The sequence below is a fragment of the Podarcis bocagei genome, assembly GCF_964188305.1.
Source record: "Podarcis bocagei genome assembly, chromosome: 8".
NCBI classification, from domain to species: domain Eukaryota; kingdom Metazoa; phylum Chordata; class Lepidosauria; order Squamata; family Lacertidae; genus Podarcis; species Podarcis bocagei.
In genome coordinates, this window is record NC_138133.1 from 22,793,409 (window position 1) to 22,812,991 (window position 19,583).

At 44.7% G+C, this 19,583-nt stretch overlaps 1 long non-coding RNA gene across 1 annotated transcript; it reads right to left on the reverse strand.

The window, feature by feature from the left end:
* Window positions 1-236: 236 nt before the first annotated feature.
* On the reverse strand, window positions 237-2,895 carry LOC308594015. Its single transcript, XR_014011226.1, has 2 exons — window positions 2,760-2,895; window positions 237-734 (listed from the first exon to the last, which is right to left on the reverse strand). It is a non-coding gene; the product is annotated as an uncharacterized lncRNA (long non-coding RNA).
* Window positions 2,896-19,583: the final 16,688 nt, after the last annotated feature.

The window sequence follows — 19,583 nt, forward strand, 5'->3', positions numbered from 1 at the left end:
TGGCATGTACTGGTGTCAGAGGTGGGGATGTGTTTGTGGTTGCCATAGCGAGGAAATTGCCTTGAAGAGGTAACCTCCCCTCAGATTAGTTCTTAACAGCATTTGGATTTCTCTTCTTCCTTTCTTAACCCTTTAGTCCCAATACTGGTAGCTGCCTGGATGCATATTGCTTCTGTAGCATCGCCTACTGAGAACACGAGCAAGAGACTAGATGATGCAATGAAAAAATGCCAGAACCAAGAGAATAATAATTTTTAAAAAGATAATTGGACACAGAAGGAATGTTTTCAGAGAGACAAAGAATGCAGAGTTTTCTGGATCTCAATCGCTATGCATGTCTGCATCTGTGAACACACCACAACAGCATCCAGGTCAATGATGTCAGGTGGGGGGAAGACTGAGAAAGCTCTATTTCATTCCTCATCATTTTGATGATTGAAAGAGAGTTGCTTTTTTTTGATTGATGGGTGGCATCTGACTCCTCACACTCTGAGCAGGATAACTCATAGTGCCAACCCAAATTGTTGGAAGGTATGTGGGGGGCTAATATATATAGTGTGGACTTACCTAGCGATTGATGAGTTTTTGGAGGAAGGTTTTCATGAGCTCCAATAGGGCAGCTGTTGACACAGATCCACTTATTGCATTGTTGCTCCTTTTTGAAGATGGAGACGAAAAGATACTTTATGAGCTCACTGCTTCCCTTTTTTCATTGTGGCCTCTTTGGTTGCAGCCTGAAATTAGTAACAGCTAATTAGACGGAGGAGTGGAATTCTCAGATTTGGTTTTATGGAAAGACTTGCTTGTCAATTGTCAACTTTATTTTACTAAATAAACTGTTTCAGTCAAAGAGTATGACCGGCTTCCTCCATCAACTCATGTGGTTTATGTAATGATATTATAGACTGAGTTGTTTTTATTTTTTATGTTTAGCTAGTTCATTTGGCGAGACAACACACAGTGAACATTGCAGTATGTCTCTCTGCAGTGTAGCAATGAGAACATTGTTATATCCCAAGACCTGAACTGGACAGCCAGTTATCATAACCTACAGTATCACCGCAATCAAGTATACCACTTATGAATATGAGTGGACAAAATTACACTTTGAAATGCAAATTTAGGGCTGTTAGGTCATATTTATCTTAAAGAACCTGAGTGGCAGACAAATCCTGATGGATTGCTGAGATCTAGAAAGGAACAAAATTTGACCCCCCCTCCCCGCAAATGTTCTTCTCCCTCCCTCTTAACACCCCCTCTTTCAACAGGAGACCAAAAGAAAAAAAAACTGCAGCAGCATAGCTAAAACTTAAGATGCCTGTTAAGCCAAGTTGAGCTCACATCATTTGCATCCAGAATTTCTGTATTCAATTAACTCTTAAACCATTTGATTATCACTCGGGCCATTTTTCTTCCTCCTGATAAATGAAGTTCATTCACTGGAATGTGCTAATTAATTCATTTGCATTCAGTGCTCTTAATGAAGAGGAGGAGGCCAAGAAACGGCTATCTTAAGTCCGTCTGGACGTCTGCATCACACATGGGTTTTGCAGAATACAGCTCCCAAGGCAAAGAGGCAGACAAGCCACCCTCCGAGCCAGAATCAGGGGGATTATCTTCCCTCATGAAGGCTTGTCTTGATTTTCCAGAAGAAAAACAAATATTATCTTTTGTCCCTAGACTGCCAGGAAGGATTTCACGTGCAATTCCCATCTGCCAAACATGCACGTATAAATTTGCTTGGTGGATTTGGTCAAGCTATGTCTCAGCTGTTCTGTTCCTAATTAAGTTAACTAGTGAGATGTGCGGCACAATTTGGCAACAAAACCTGCTATTGTGGCGCCTGATTCTTCCATCACAAAAGCAGGACCATGCGGCGATTCCTGCAAAAGCCAAGAATTGAGTCCTGATCAACTGCCTTTGAAGCCATTCCGACTTCGAAGCCATTCCAACTACATGCCTTGGAAACATGGAAATGGTAATGGCATTCCCTCCAACATTCTTCAGATGAAAATAGGGACATCCCCCCTCCAACTGACCTTCATCGATCCCCCATTTTTGTCCCCCTCCTGCAGAGCATTTCCTATCAGAAGGGCGAGTGCCATCACTACTTCATCAATGGGACCCATGCCCTCCATCGTCCTGAGAAAACCCCTTAATCCCAATTTTATTGTATTTTACTCTTTGGCAGATTTACAAAAAGAAAAACACACACCAATAAATATATTTTAGAAAGGGGCAAGATTGAACAAAGCATGGATGCACAAAACACACACACACATATATATGGGATGCAGGTGGCACAGAGCCTAGGACTTGCTGATCAGAAGGTTGGCAGTTTGAATTCCCGCAGTCCCTGCTCCTGCCAACCTGGCAGTTCGAAAGCACGTCAAAGTGCAAGTAGATAAATTAGGTACCACTCCAGCGGGAAGGTAAATGGCGTTTCCATGCACTGCTCTGGTTCACCAGAAGCGGCTTAGTCATGCTGGCCACATGACCCGGAAGCTGTACGCCGGCTCCCTCAGCCAATAAAGTGAGATGAACGCCGTAACCCCAGAGTCAGTCACAACTGGACCTAATGGTCAGGGGTCCATATACATTTACATACACACACACACACACACACACACACACACGACTCCTTGGTCTACACTCCCTCTTTCCTTCTACCCAGGGTGGCCCTGCCCTCTGCCTGTCCATCAGAGCTGGTGCATCATATGGAGCTGGGCCTTGGTGTGGCAGCCTCTCCTCCTCCTTACCTGCTCTCCAGAATCCACTGCAAGCTGTCCAAGGAAGAAGGCTGGCAGCAGCGGCCATAGACAAGTCATGGATAGCAACGGGATGCTCCCTCGTAGCCTCCACCACCACTTGGGACGAGCTCCAGCTCATCCTCCTCCCTGAGCTCAGAGGCTGAATTTTCCATTTCAATATTTTAGAGTTCCACTCATGTTGACTCTGATATTAGCACTTTATGGGTTTGCCTACATAACACCATCTCCATCTCCTCGAAAGATTCCATCAACGGTGTCTCCAAAAAATTTTACACATCACTTGGAAAGACAAGCAAACTAATGCTAGTGTACTGGAAGAAGCAAAGATCACCAGGGTCGAAGCAATGATTTTTCAGCATCAACTTTGTTGGACTGGCCATTGTTGTGCGGATGCCTGATTATCATCTTCCAAAGCAACTACTCTATTCCAAACTCAAGAATGGAAAGCATAATGCTGGTGGTCAACAAAAGAGGTTTAAAGACTTTCTCAAGGCAAATCTTTAAAAATGTAGTATAAACACTGACAACTGGGAAACACTGGCCTCTGAGCACTCCAACTGGAGAACAGCCTTTACCAAAGGTGTCATGGGTGAAAAGGAGAAATGAGCTAAGAGGAAGGCACATTTGGCAAACCCTCACCATGATCAACTCCTGCCCAGAAAACTATGTCCCCACTGTGGAAGGACGTGGGGATCCAGAATTGGCCTCCATAGTCACTTACGGACTCACTGCTAAGACAGTGTTCATGGAAGACAATCTTACTCAGCTACGAGTGATCACCGAAGAAGACGACGACATATCACTGGTACATTGATTTATAGTGTCTTTGTGCCTAGCAAGATTGATTCAATCGTTTTTCGTATGTTTTCACATATAGATGGAGTTTGCTTAAAAAATAATAATCATGGCTATCCCGCCCTCTAACTCTATCATATGGGAACAAAATTCCATGCCGCCAAGTCTGAATCAAGCCTATCACTATCATCACACCAAGAATAAAATCTATGGGCTGTTTTGTTTTCGGTGTATGAAAGGACCTTGCTAATGCAATTTTCAGCATCAATGAGCAATCTTTGTCGCAGTTACATCAATAGGATTTTTAAGTATGGTGGTAAACAATAATTATTTAAATCAACAGATTGCTTGATTCGGATATTTCAGACAACTACAGTGATTGCCCATTTCTGTCTTAACCAAAGGCAATTCTCCAAAGCAGAACTTAAGGTTACAATTTATAGGTGCTCAGGTTGTCTTTGACGGATGTATTCCACATGTATAATATGATTTTTAGGCAGGCAGGAAAAAGTTTCATTATAATGCAAATTAAACCTTTCATGGATGTTATTTGTGCCACCCATACCGACAGGATAGGGACATTTTGCTATCATATCACTTTTTCACTCTTTTCAACCAAATTGAATGTTGGATCATGCCAGGAAGCTTAGCACATGTATTAATTATTTTAGAGATTAACAGAACTTGTACCTCCTAGAGAAAAAGTGAAATGTTCTGTCTTAGCCAGTCGAAGTTAAACATGCTTTTTAAGTGACCCTGGTTTCACTGGGAGAGTTAAGCGTGTCCTCAGCTCCATCCCATTGAAATCTATAAGGTTTTGAAATGCTTGATTTTGGATTACACTTATAGTTTGCTTTTCTTCTAATGGGCTTTAAGGCTGCTGACCAGTCAGCGGCCAAGACTGCTCTAATTTTTTCAATGTATGCATCAGAGTCTACAGGGCTTTTTTTGGCCTTCAGACCTTTTGCTGCCTTTGCCACATGCCATATTTGCTGGGTTAGATTCACTGTCAGAATACTCAGAATAATTTTCACTATTTTTTTAATTAGTACAAAGCCGAAGGATTTTAGCAGAGTTCCAGAAATGTGCCCCTTGCCTTGTATAAGCAATTGTTTTGGTGAAAAATATTGTTGAGGGCTGTATATTCTGTGATCCACTCAGTGGGTAGCAGAGCCTCGACACTATGGACTCAGCTACATTAGCAAAAACAACAGCTATTGAATGTGCTATAAACTTGCAACACCAGATGGCAACAGTGAGCAGGGAATTTTTATACACATTTTTCCATAGGGGTTTTTTGTTTTGTTTTTAAATTGTTATAATGATCCAATTCCAGACTTATTTATAGCGTTTTTCCCCCTGTGTGTAGATCCACCCTAGGTCACTGTTATGATCATAGACAAGCTACAGCTCCCTCATAGTTTGTGATTCGAATCTGAAACAGCTATTTTGGTATTTTAGGATTGAGATCTGTTACTTCATTTCCATCCCATAATTGTAAATATTTTTGTTTTCCACTTCTGAAAATGCACAAAAGCCCATGCAGATGGCCACTTTATCACATACAGTAGTACCTCAGGTTACATACGCTTCAGGTTACGGACTCCGCTAACCCAGAAATAGTGCCTCGGGTTAAGAACTTTGCTTCAGGATGAGAACAGAAATTGTGCTCCGGCGGCCCGGCGGCAGCAGGAGGCCCCAGTAGCTAAAGTGGTGCTTCAGGTTAAGAACAGATTCAGGTTAAGAACGGACCTCCAGAATGAATTAAGTACTTAACCCAAGGTACCACTGTACATAGATCTCACACACTTGGCATAGCTGTGTGAGAGAGCCAGTGTGGTGTAGTGGTAAAGAGCGGTAGTCTCGTAATCTGGGGAACCGGGTTCGCGTCTCCGCTCCTCCACATGCAGCTGCTGGGTGACCTTGGGCCAGTCACACTTCTTTGAAGTCTCTCAGCCCCGCTCACCTCACAGAGTGTTTGTTGTGGGGGAGGAAGGGAAAGGAGAATGTTAGCCGCTTTGAGACTCCTTAAAGGGAGTGAAAGGCGGGATATCAAATCCAAACTCTTCTTCTTCTGTCAACGTTTCCCCTTTTTTAATGGAAATTCCCTTATTCCGAGTAGGATTCCTCGCAAGAAAAGGGAAAAGTTGACAGCTATGACACTTGGAGGGCTAAGAGATCTCAGGGTGAGGAAGGTAGTTTTGAGCTAGCTTTGTTAATTTGTATGTGCACAAAATTTCAGTTTAGCATTGGGTGGCAAAATCAGAATTCTGCCCAAAAATCTCAGCTCTTGTGATACCTACTGACAGATCAAATAAATGTCCCCACAGAGGGTGGGTTTCACCTAAATAATTGCACTTGTGCAAGGATTACTGCTAGTGCAATGGAACTTTCCCCCCACTCCATGTGCCCCACATCATCCCCAAATCTGCTCTGGAGTTTGGGGGAAACCACAGAACAGATTTAAGGGGCACACAGTGGGAGAAGAGGGAGAGAACATTCCACTGCACAGTGATAAATTCTTGTGCTGATGGACTATTTCCCTCAATGTTACACTGAAAACAATCCAGAGTTGCTGAAGTCCTGTGCTAGCATTATGCTTAAATAGAGAACAGGTAAGGGAAATTGTGGTGTGCCCACATTGTCTCTGTGGACACTGGTCCTTGCATGCACAATGAGCAGTCTGCGAAATGGCAGCCGAGCAGATTTTTTGTGTTGAATCAGCAAAATGTATGGATTTTCACTTTGGGGACTATGGCAACCCTAGAGAATTGAAGCTTGTTTAACTACCCAGTCCTATCAGGATACCTGACTGGGCAGATGCTTCCAAGCACATTCAGTCAAATGATCTTAGAAGCCCCTTCAGACCATCTCATGCAATGTGGGACTGAGTGTGTGGGGACATTGAACCATAACACAACTACAGAGCATGTTTCCTATGCTCTGCGGACTTGGGCAGGGAGGTGCAGCCATTAATGGTGCATGTCTAATGCATGTTCCCCCCTGCCCAAGTGGCTTGGAGACATGTGCCCCCTTCACAGAATGAGACTCAGGTTTTAATCCCAATTTTCAAAGTGAGTTTAAACCTACCTGCTAGTTCAAATGCAAAGCTCTGTATCACAACAAAACCAGCCATTACAGCGATCATGTATGGAAGTGCCATATCAGCTTGAAATTGTTCTCCGAGAAGAATCAGGAGATATTTAAAAAGTGAAGAACTTCCAGACTTCTGAGCATTTTTCAATTGCAGATTATGTATGCTTCAGTACGTCAGCACCAGAACTCTTTGATATGTTTGTGCTATTGTGCTACTATTATAATTCAGATTGGACAATTTTATATAAGTGCCTTCAATTGCCATGTTTGATTCTGAATTCTAGTATAGTTTAAGCAAGCACTTACTTCACTGTTGTTCAGTATATGTGATGCTAATGACCAATACCAAGATGAAGGTCTACCCGGCTTGCTTGTTTTTTTAAACCAGGCTTGCATGTTGAGCACACTGCTTTACGTATTTACGTCATGAGCAACTTCCAACCATCAGGAGCAACACCTCAATGCCTTCCACATGTACCACATCAGGAAGACTTTGGGCATCACATGACAGGACAGAATCTTAAAGATGTGTTCTTCCAACACCACATTCCCTGCATGTTTACACTACTGTAAACCATGGAATGGAAGTTAGCAGGAGTCCCGAGGATGTGCTATAACGGGGAGCTGGCTTCAGGTACTGGGTTTCCAACTCAGATCTGAGCAATTACATGGAGATATTATTTTGCTCAGTTGCATACTATGGAGCCATGCGTGGTTCCATATTTTTCTGATGCTATTTTTCCAGGTCTCTTGGGTCCAGATGCTGGGTATCAAAGCTGGGGAGAGTGCTATTGTGTTCTGATCCTGCATGCAAGCTTTCCATAGGCCTGTTTTCCCACTGTGAAAACAGGATTCTGGAACAGATAAGCCTTTGGTCTGACCAACAGATGCTCTACTTATGTTCTTACACTCCTATGCTACAGGGGCTGTACTGAAGTTACAAAACAGAAAGATCAGCTTCCTATCAAGGAATTATTATTGTGGGTAGGTTTATGTGACCAAGCCATTTATAGACCATGTACTTTGTTCTTCATTGCAGCTGAAAGTTGCAGAGGTTGGAGTCACAAAGGTGGGGTGAGGGGTGGTGGATGGTGATGGGAAAATGAATTATTCGTGGGATTGCGTGTAGGTATGTTTGAACATTTTTAAGGATTGTATGAAATGTAGGTTTGTATGCTTGTATATTTGTAATATATGTGTATGAAAAATTCTTTTTAATAAATAATAATAATAATAAAATAAAAAATATAAAAAAGAAAGTTGCAGAGTTTGGAGCCAGCAATGTGTGTTAGAAGATTGTGAACATGCAGTTTGACTGTAGAAGTGCATCCAAACGTGTACAGAATACGTTCCCCCAAAACACTAACCACAGAAAAAGGCACACTAATTATTATTATTATTATTATTATTATTATTATTATTATTATTATTATTATTATTATTATTATTATTATTTTATTTGTATCCTGCCCTCCCTGGCCGAGGCCGGACTCAGAGCGGCTAAAATAAAAACAACACAATATGCATAAAAACAGACATCAATTAATTAAAATACATCTTAACATTAATTCAGACAAGTTAATTTCTGGGCAGGTGGCAACTATCAGGTTGGAATTGAGAGTGGTTAATACTTGCCAGGGCCAACTGTTTCCACAATGACCTGTAAGCGGGTTGGGGCCTACTTCGGACTTGTTTTATACAAAGGAAAGTAAGTCAAACTGCACCCTGCCCAAAGGCCTTTTGGAACAGCTCCATCTTGCAGGCTCTGCAGAAAGATGTCAAATCCCGCAGAGCCCTGGTCTCTTGTGGGAGAGCGTTCCACCAGATTGAAAGATGGGGCTTCCAATTCTGAAGATGGAAGATTTGGATTATGCTTGGTCCCAGAGCAATGCATCTTGTGTCCTGACCAGATGTTCATCTGAAGTCTTTGCTCATAGCTCTTAGCTGACTGGACTGATCTGATAGTTTAGTCCGTAGGGCATGAGATCCCACATTGGATAAAAAGTTTCTGCAGTGCAGGGAGTTGTACTAAGATGACCTCTGGAGTCCCTTTTAACGCTACAATTTTATGATTCTATGGAATAGAACCTGATAGCCACACACAAGATTTTCTTTTTAAAGCAGTGGAAAGACTTCTACTGGTTTCTCTTCCCTGTGCCTCACAGTCACACAGTGCAAAAAAATTAGTACCATGAGAAGTGGATCGAAATAGTCATTTACACATCTTTGATGTTGCTGTTTTCAATCAGCAATAATAAAGATCAAACGCTTGCAGCATCAAAGATAAAGGCTGATCTACCTTTTAGCAATTCAGAATTATGTGGATATAGCACATGTTGCTTTTAGTGAAGCCTTCAAAAAAAAAAAGAAAAAAAGAAAAGAGGGGGAAATTGCAGTGCCGCAAGGTAGTAACAGGGAGTGGTGGTCTGTTTGTTTATTTTTAATTTTTTCGACTGCTTTTGGAAAGATGCTGGCTAAGAGGAACTCTGACTGAAGAGGACAGACATGGAGGGAATGAAATATGCCTTTAAGAGATTTAAGAATGCCAAGATGATGGAAAGGGACCCGTGAAGCAACTGTATAAAGGAAAATTACCAGTGGGTAGTAAACACTATACACTTCCGCAGATAAAGACTTTTAAATAATAATCTCAGCATATGTTTTAATCCTCTAACTAGGGGGCTTTCTTCATTTACAGTTTATAGTGGTATAGTTGCTAGAGATTTTTGTGTGTGAATTTTTGCCATTCTGCCACATGTCATAGTCATTATCCAGTTAATATTTCAGAATAATGTACTTAAGAACCTTCTTTTTCTTCTACCACAAAATGCCTGACTTTTGCTAAAGATCTAGAATGGCTCCTCAATATTTTCCTTTGTGTGGCATGTGTAGAAGCATCATCTTGGCTTCTGGGTTGAGGGCTGGTGGGCATGGTTTGGGAGAAATCTGTTTTGTGCCACATTTCTCTGTCAGTCTGCAAACTCAGTTCAGAGGAGAGAGATATCAAGATAGAGATGATAGTTCTGAGTCAAAGTAGTGCCCATGACACCGATTATTTGCTATAGACCAGCGGTTCTCAACCTGTGGGTCCCCAGATGTTGTTGGACTACAACTCCCATCATCCCTGAGCTCTGGCCTTGCTAGCTAGGGGTGATGGGAGTTGTAGTTCAACAACATCTGGGGACCCACAGATTAAGAAAGGCTGCTATAGACAAAAATTCATCACAACAACAAAATTCACCATAGCTGAGTTCCTCTTCTAATCTCCTATATTCCCCATACACTCACTCATAACGCCAACATTTACTGACAAGAGGAACACGAGCGTATGTAAGGGGTGTGACTACAACCTTGGAACACATCTCAGTTCGGAAACAACCCCTGCTCCCAACTAGCTTTGAATTTTGCTTTTCCCAAACTTCAGTGGCAATGCTTGCTGAAACGGATTCTAGAATAACTTTCTTGGAATCTGCCAACAAGTCTTTGGCCTTTGTCCACAAACTCAGTTTTAACTACACTTCTGATCTCCTCCATCATTTCATCCCCATCCCAATTTCAGAGAAGATGGGTAGTTGTCAGGGACTGGGCAGAGGAGGAGGAATAGTGGAGACTGCCTCATCATCCTGACCCTTCCAGGGAGGAAGAAGAGGAAGACAAGGGTTTGTGGAAGGTCACAACTCAGAGGTAGATGAGGGGGGAAGCTGGGAAATCATGGGAGAGCCAGGGCAGCAGCTGGCTGACACATTCTCACTAGTAAGCATTCCAGACCCTCCATCTCCTAGAACCCGGCAAGCCTTAAAAGTAGGAGAACAAAGAGCTTGAAGACAGAGGGTAGATAGCAGCACCCATAGAGGAGATGGTGATAATGGCAAATGAGGAAGTGGGAGAGACGGGGGTGGAGATTCACTCAGGACAAAGCCATTATCCATTATGGGTTCTATAGCCTCTCTCTGTAAAGTTTGAAATAAAAAAGGACTGTATGAAACTTTTCCTTGTCTTTATACTTTCCTGGGCAATTAGCCAGGATCCGCTGACAGTACCCTAACAACAGAGAGCAATAGCCATTCAGATTACATACCTTCCAATCTTTCTTGAGAAAGGAAATGTGGTTGTATGAATCCGTCCCAAATTTACACATAAAGTTGATAATGTGTACAGGGTTGCGAATGTATATTTATTGGCCTCAGCTTGATGGGTTACAAACTGGCAAACCAATCTAAAACTTTCCCCCAATAGTAAAAGTTAATATATCCCCCAAATAAAACTATTCATCACCTATTATGGAGATCCATCTTGACAGGGCTGAGATGCAGTCTGACTGATAACTGTTTTTGGCTTTACCAAGACTTAAAGCATATCCTCTTTGTGACATCACACATGGCATATTTGCATTCAACCTAGACTATCTCCATAACAATGGCAGTGGCCAGTAAACTTATGCAACCAAGTAACCATCAGCCTGACTACCTAGTTGCTTCTATCTTGTCTATTGGATGTTCATTTTTTGCTCTCATAATCAAAGCCTGAAGAAGAACTGTGTATAATATGAAAACCTGCTTCCACTGTTAAAGAAACAGATAATTGCCAGGGACTGGGCAGAGGAGGAATGGTGGAGACCTCCTCCCCATCCTGACCCTTTCAGGGAGGAGGAAGAGGAAGACAGTATAGATTTACAACAAGGGGTTGAGGGAAGTCGCAGCTCAGAACCAGAGGAGGGGGGAAGTTGGGAAATCATGGGAGAGTCAGAACAACACCCAGCTGACATGTTGTCATTAAAAAGCATTCCAGACCCTCCATCGCCCAGAACCTGGCGAGCCTTAAAGGTAGGAGAGCAAAGAGCTCAAAGACAGAGGGCACCCATAGAAGAGACGAATGAGGAAGTGGGAGAGATGGGAGGTGGAGATTTACTTGGGACAATTCCATCAGCCAAGAGTCTGGGTTCTATAGCCACTCTCTGTAAAGATTGAAATAGAAAAGGAGTGTAAGAAACCTTTCCTTGTCTTTATACTTTCCTGGGCAACCAGCTGGGAGCCACTGACAGCATCCTGACAGTAGTGGACCTAAATTAATCGAGCTGGTAAGATTTTCACATACAGTACAGTGGTACCTTGGGTTACAGATGCTTCAGGTTACAGATGCTTCAGGTTACAAACTCCGCTAACCCAGAAATACCATAGTACCTCAGGTTAAGAACTTTGCTTCAGGATGAGAACAGAAACCGTGTGGCAGTGGCAACGCAGCAGCAGTGGGAGGCCCCATTAGCTAAAATGGTACCTCAGGTTAAGAACAGTTTCGGGTTAAGAATGGACCTCCAGAACGAATTAAGTTATTAACCCGAGGTACGCGGGTGGCGCTGTGGGTTAAACCACAGAGCTAGGACTTGCCGATCAGAAGGTCGGCGGTTCGAATCCCCGTGAAGGGGTGAGCTCCCGTTGCTTGGTCCCTGCTCCTGCCAATCTAGCAGTTGAAAAGCATGTCAAAGTGCAAGTAGATAAATAGGTACCACTCCAGCGGGAAGGTAAACAGCGTTTCCGTGCGCTGCTCTGGTTCGCCAGTAGCGGCTTAGTCATGCTGGCCACATGACCTGGAAGCTGTATGCCAGCTCCCTCAGCCCATAGAGCGAGATGAGTGCCGCAACCCCAGAATCGGCCACAACTGGATCTAATGGTCAGGGGTCCCTTTACTTTTACCTTTACCTCTGTACAAATCTTTTATCCAAAGAGCTCAAGAGTGGTGTGCATGGGTCTAGTCTCATTTTATTTTGACAATGAACCTCTGAGTTGACATGGTGAGTGGTGAGCTGTGTGGCCAACTGGGTATTTAAATCCAGGTCTCCTATAACTGTTTTCAACCATATGCTACTTACTACAGCAGCTTTGCTGCCTGGAAATTAGAGGAGATAATGGGGAAATGTAACGTGAACAACAGAACTAACATAGTAATTGCTGAAATAATGTGGAAAGGACATTTTCATTTATTACATTCCTTTCCAAAGTTAAGGGAAAATAGCACCCTTGACAGCTTCAAGGATCAGACATTTTGCATCCTAAATGGAAGCAGCTTCAATTTATTGTTATGGAACCTTAGTTTGTTCAAGCATGACAATATCCGTCAGGATTTTTTGAACTATTTAAAGTTTCCTCAGATTTTATAGTGGTGCCCATCTGTTACCCAAATGCCAAATTAAGCTTGCAATTTATTGTTATTATTTTGAATGACGCTTTGAGAATGTGCCTGTTTTTCAACTGTATTGCATTTTACAGCTGACTGACATCTGTAGTTTTAATGCACGTAGGATCAATAATGTGAGGACACTACTTTGTCATTGCTTTCTTACTGCTTAGAATAACATCCCGTCAATAGGTGGCAACTAATTCATATTAGAAAACCAACACCATTTGAACAAAAGTTGATAAGAGCCAGTAGTGTACATTGGGTTATGTTGTACTATTTCGAGAGTAGTAGCTGTGTTGGTCTCCTGCATTAAAAACAACAAAGAGTATTATGGTTCCTTTAAAGTTGGTTGCTGGTGAGTAGATGCTTTAGGTTGGGGTGATCTGTAAGCATATAATAAATGTGTTGGTCTTTAAGGTTCCACAAGACTGTTGGTTTTCGTTGGAAAGAGGTTTGGAAGAGAGATTTTTACTCTCTTTTAGCAGAGTTAAGCACAATGACTGTTGCTCCAAGCACATTAAAACTTGGTTAACTTTACATATACTCTCATCCAGCATTAAACAAACATTCCCCACAAAAATACTTAGGTTAGAATAAATCACAGACACTTAGCTTTCCAAATAAGTAAAGATTTTTACTCACAAGTCTCCATCTGCTATCAATAAAACAAAGATGTGAAAAACATTCCTGTGATGGCCTGGGATTCCGAGTCTGAGAGCGATCCGGAGGAATCCCAGCCGGCACAGGAGTCCCCGCCTCCAGGGCCGGCTGAACTGGGGCAAGGCCTAGATGCTGAGGAAACTCAAGAGCAGGCACCAGGTGAAGCCATTCTGGCCCCAGAGGTGCTGGAAGACTCAGTGGCCACAGGTGAGCCTCCTCCAGGGCCCAGTAACCCTTCGGCCTCTCCTGATCTGCAGAGGCTTAGGGCAGAGAGGCGAAGGGAACTGGTTGCCCCCAGGAGGAGTGCTCGCCTTAAGGCCAGAGTAGGCGGGGCTCCTGGGGGTCGGGACCGCCCCTGACCTTAGAAGAGGATAAAAGCCCACTCATCCCGGCCCCAGGTTGCGGGAGCAACGTCGTTGTTGGCTTCGGACCTTCCTGTGATCCTGATCCCTGCTCGGCCTCCTGTTCCTGACTAACCGGTACTCCTGTTCCCTGCTCGGCTTCCTGTTCCTGACTATCCAGTACTCCTGTTCCCTGCTCGGCCTCCTGTTCCCGTCCATCCGGTGTTCCTGTTACCTGCTCAGCCCTCTGTTCCAGCGTTCCTGTTCACCGCCCGTCTTTCTGCATCGGACCTCGCCCTGCTTCGTGTGGACTCTGCTACACTCACGGTACCTTACCCCCGGGACCAGCACAATTCCAAATGACTTACAAAGAAAAGTACTTTGTTTCCTTATGAAAAAGATCATGCAATCTTTAGATTAGGAAAGATGCAGACTTTTTTGAGAGATTTGGTTCAGTTGCAGCATTTGCTGAGTTAGGAACCATTAGCCACATGGCTCCTTGCTCATACCAGGAACCACAAAAAGAAAAAGGGGTGGGCTACTGAGAGCCTATTAAGCCATGCCCACATTGGCAACTTGAGCTCAGGGCTCAGGTTAACCCTTTCATGCATGCAGGTGTGAGTCAGTAAATATATATTACAATAATTTTAAGGTGCATAGCAAACATGGCTACGCCTCTGGAAATTGCTACAATGAAAGGCATCAGATTTTGACATATGGAGTGAAGAATCTGGAGTGAGATACACAGATACAGACAGATATTCTCATTATAACCAACACAAACAGCAAGATCTTCATTCCTAAGAGATGGAAGGTGGAAAAAATAGAATCAAATCTATACAGTGCCTGGACTCTGGTGAGAGACTATGCTGCTGTCCCCAAAATACTGAACTATCAGTTCAGCATCCTCTATAGTAAACAGAAAAAGATAAAGAGTAAAATCTTGGATCTGGAACCGGTTGCAAAGAACTAACCTTATGCACCAGGGGTGGGGAACTGTATTCAGCCACTGGGCCGGCTCCTTTCTTCCCCCAACTTTGATGGTTGGGTTGGGGTGCCCACCTGTCATTCATATGACATAACTTGAAAGGGGATTGCCTCTGAAGTCTGTGGTTTCAATATAAACCATTTGAAAGTGGACTTCAAGGTTATGATAGCCACGCTTTTACCTGCCTTACTCCTGGCAACACATCTAACACCAGGGTGGGGCAGGTAGGCATGGTTTGAGGCAAATGTGCTCTATGCCCAATTAGGACCCTTGTGGGACCCAGAGATTCTCCATCCTGTTCTACACAGCCACACACTTAATAATAATAATAATAATAATAAATTTTATTTATATCCCGCCCTCCCCAGCCGAAGCCGGGCTCAGGGCGGCTAACAACAATAAAACAGTACAAAAGTACAACATAAACATCATTCTAAAATCATTCATTATAAAAATTAATTAATTCAAGCCACTAGCAACCATTGGGCCAGAGCTCTGCGAAGACTGCCGAGGGAGGGAATCAGGCTGTGCCCTGGCCAAAGGCCTGGTGGAACAGCTCTGTCTTGCAGGCCCTGCGGAAGGATGTCAAGTCCCGCAGGGCCCTAGTCTCTTGTGACAGAGTGTTCCACCAGATCGGGGCCACAGCCGAAAAAGCCCTGGCTCTGGTTGAGGCCAGCCTAACTTCTCTGTGGCCTGGGACCTTCAAGATGTTTTTATTTGAAGACCGTAGGTTTCTCTGTGGGGCATACCAGGAGAGGCGGTCCCGTAGGTACGAGGGTCCTAGGCCGTGTAGGGCTTTAAAGGTTAAGACCAGCACCTTAAACCTGACCCTGTACTCCACTGGGAGCCAGTGCAGCTGGTATAGCACCGGGTGAATGTGATCTCGCAGCGAAGACCTCGTAAGGAGTCTCGCTACAGCATTCTGCACCCGCTGGAGTTTCTGGGTCAGTCTCAAGGGCAGCCCCACGTAGAGCGAGTTACAATAATCCAGTCTGGAGGTGACCGTCGCATGGATCACAGTGGCTAGGTCAGGGCGAGAGAGGTAAGGAGCCAACTGCTTAGCTTGGCGGAGATGGAAAAATGCCGCCTTTGTTATAGCTGCAATCTGCGCCTCCATGGAAAGGGAGGTGTCGAAGATTACACCCAAACTCTTAACGGACGGTGCTGGCACTAATTGCGCCCCCGCAAGAGATGGGAGTTGCCCCCCCAATCCCATATCGCCCCGTCCCAGCCACAGGACCTCTGTCTTCGAAGGATTTAGCTTCAACCGGCTCCCACGTAACCATCCAGCCACAGCTCCCAAACATCTGGTCAGTGTGTCTGGGGCCGAGTCAGGATGGCCATCCATCAACAGATAGAGTTGGGTGTCATCGGTATACTGATGACAACCCAGCCCAAAACTCCGAACAAGCTGGGCGAGGGGGCGCATAAAGATGTTGAAAAGCATCGGGGAGAGTATCGCACCCTGAGGTACTCCACACACCAAGGAGTGGCGCGATGACAATTCTCCCCCAAGCGCCACCCTCTGTCCCCGACCAGAGAGAAACGAGCGCAGCCATTGAAGGACTGTGCCCTGGATCCCCACGTCGGCAAGGCGGTGGTCCAGAAGTTCGTGATCGACCATGTCGAAAGCTGCTGATAGATCTAGAAGAATCAGCAGCCCCGACCCGCCTCGATCCAGCTGTCTACGAAGGTCATCTGTTAGGGCGACCAGAGCCGTCTCGGTCCCATGACCAGCGCGGAAGCCGGACTGGAATGGATCCAGAGCCAATGTTTCATCCAGAAACCCACCAAGCTGTTCAGCAACCGCTCTCTCAATCACCTTACCCAGGAACGGAAGATTCGAAACCGGGTGGTAATTGGATAGATCTAAAGGATCTAATGATGTTTTCTTTAAGAGCGGGCACACCACTGCCTCCTTCAGTTCCCCTGGGAATGTCCCCGTGCCAAGGGACAAATTGATGATATCCCCCAGGAGGGCCCGCACCTCGTCTGGACACGCTCTAATCAGCCAAGACGGGCACGGGTCGAGAGGACAGGTGGTGGGCTTTCCAGCTCGGAGGAGTCTGTCCACATCGGCTGGGGATATCTGGTCGAAGTGGTCCAATACTGGACCCGAGGACAGTCGAGGGGCCTCCAGTTCCTTTATTGTATCCAAATTGGCAGGGAGGTCATGGCGGAGCGACAAGACCTTCTCCGCAAAAAAGCTCGCAAATGCCTCACAGCCGTGTGTCAATTTGTTATTTAAATTTGGCTGTCCCTCAAGGGACGTTAAAGACCTGATTATACTAAATAATTGCGCTGGGCGAGAGCTAGCGGAGGCAATGGAGGCCGAAAAGTATGACTTTTTAGCAGCCTTCACCGCCATCTCGTAGGTTTTCATAAAAGCCCTATAAGATGTTCTTGAGGCTCCGTCACGGGCACCCCGCCATACTCGCTCTAGCCGTCTGAGGTCCCGCTTCATTTTCCGGAGCTCCTTGGTAAACCAGGGAGCCCGGTTTCTGCGGGGTCGCAGAGGGCGCTTAGGTGCGATCTCATCGATGGCTGCCAGGAGCTGGGCATTCCAGCCCTCAACAAGCTCAGTCAATGAGTCGCCAGGGGGAGCAAGGTCCCGCAAGTCTTGGCGGAATCTCTCAGGGTCCATCAGCCTCTGCGGGCGAGCCCAAATTGGCTCGCCACCTAAGCAGGGTGGGGGTGGAAAGTCAATCCTGGCTTTCAGAGCGTAGTGATCAGACCATGGCACCTTCGTCGAAGGAGACATGATCACATCTATACCGACGCCAAAGATCAAATCCAGCGTGTGGCCTGCTTGATGTGTGGGGCCCGAAACAAACTGGGAGAGCCCTAGTGTCGCCATGGAAGACACCAGGTCCAGAGCCTGTGAGGAGGGAGTGGCATCAGCATGGATGTTGAAGTCCCCCAATACCAATAGGTTAGGGAACTCCAAGGCCCAGCCGGCCACCGCCTCCAATAGGCCTGACAGGGTGGCTGCTGGTGCGCTAGGTGCACTTGGCAGATATTCTCCAAAACAAAGCAAGTAGTTTATTATACAAACTCCTTGGAGATATATTTTATTAAGCTGTAATCTTGCTAAATAACAATAAATATTCACAATTCAAATGAGTTCATTCTTTCATCAACAATTACTTTAGCATTGGGGAGAAGATTTGTGTTTGGATCAATAGCTCTGCCAGGAGTACTCTCTCAGCTCCGCAGCATGCCAACATCTTTATGGCTGACTTATAACAATGCTTTCTCAGCTCTTGTCCCTCAAAGCCTGATTAAATCTTCATCATCAGGAGTCATGGGCAGAGGACATTTGAGCAGTTCCACCAGATAGCAATAACTGTTGCCCTACCAATCAACCTGTGCCTAGACCAGACCATGTAAGATGTTCACTTTCCTATGCAGAAGGCGCTGTGGTTTAAACCACTGAGCCTCTTGGGCTTGCCGACTGGAAGGTTGGTGGTTGGAATCCCTTCAATGGGGTGAGCTTCCATTGCTCTGTCCCTGCTCCTGCCAACCTAGCAGTTCAAAAGCACACCAGTGCAAGTAGATAAATAGGAAGCAATTTATTCATGCTGGCCACATGACCCAGAAAGAAGTCTGTGGACAAACGCCGGCCTGAAAGCGAGATGAGCCCCACAACCCCATAGTCACCTTTGACTGGACTTAACCGTCCAGGGGTCCTACACCTTTACCTATTGGGAATTGACGAACTACTACACCTATTTTCATGCTTCACCACAAAATCCATTGTCTACAGCCAGGGCATTTTTTGGCCCAGCCACAACTCGCCAGAAGTCAGTTCCAGCACCTTTCTGGTGGGCGCCTTTGCCATTCTAAGGGAACAAGTTAGGTGTTCACGCTGACCTCTCCTTATAGAAAAATTGCACTGTCCATAGCCACATCTGATCAGACTCCTAGGACAGACGTAAGAATTTACACCAGGCATTCCACAAACTAAAACTGCCATCTAGCAAAATGGAAAACTTGGATCAAGAAGGCCAGACTGGTAACCAGGAGCATTCTACCAGAGGAGAGATCTAGAAGAGAAAACATTAGAACACCACTTGCGGTCACTTCCCACCTCAAACCATTCAAAGATATCATCAATGACCTGCAGTCCATCCTGGATAATGGCACATTCCCTGACCATGCCTTCAGTGGTAGGTGTATAATTGCTTACAGACAGCCCCCTACTCCAATGAAAACAGTCAACTGCAAGCAGTGACTGGCCACCCAACAGAGAAACCGACACAGGGACCAGTCTCTGAATAGATGAATACCTTTGCTCTCTTTTGGATCACTTGCCCTAAAAAGCACTGAAATGCTTTTTGTGTTAGCCTTTTTAGCTTGGCCCCAAGAACTCATGCTCTTTCAACACCAAGGACATAACTTGAATGAATTGGGCACAGCAGCCCTTTGAATTTCTTCAACATTGTGATTTATTTTTTTAAAAATAAAAAATCTATAGCCACCTCTCACCATTTAAACACATTTTACAACATTTACAGCAAGTGAATACTGATAAATCTCATGCTTCAGTCAAAGTGGGTCAGGGCCATGGGTGTGCTTTTTTTTTTTAGTTTTGCAAAGTGTTTTCAGAGTTAAGATGTTCTTTCTGGTGGAGTACAACAACCTTGTTGCAAACAGGTTACATGCGGCTGGTTGTGAAAAACAGAAGCATCACAATAGTGGAAGGGAGATGCTTTTCTTAGCATCTGAAGCAACAACCTTTGCCACACTTTCATGATA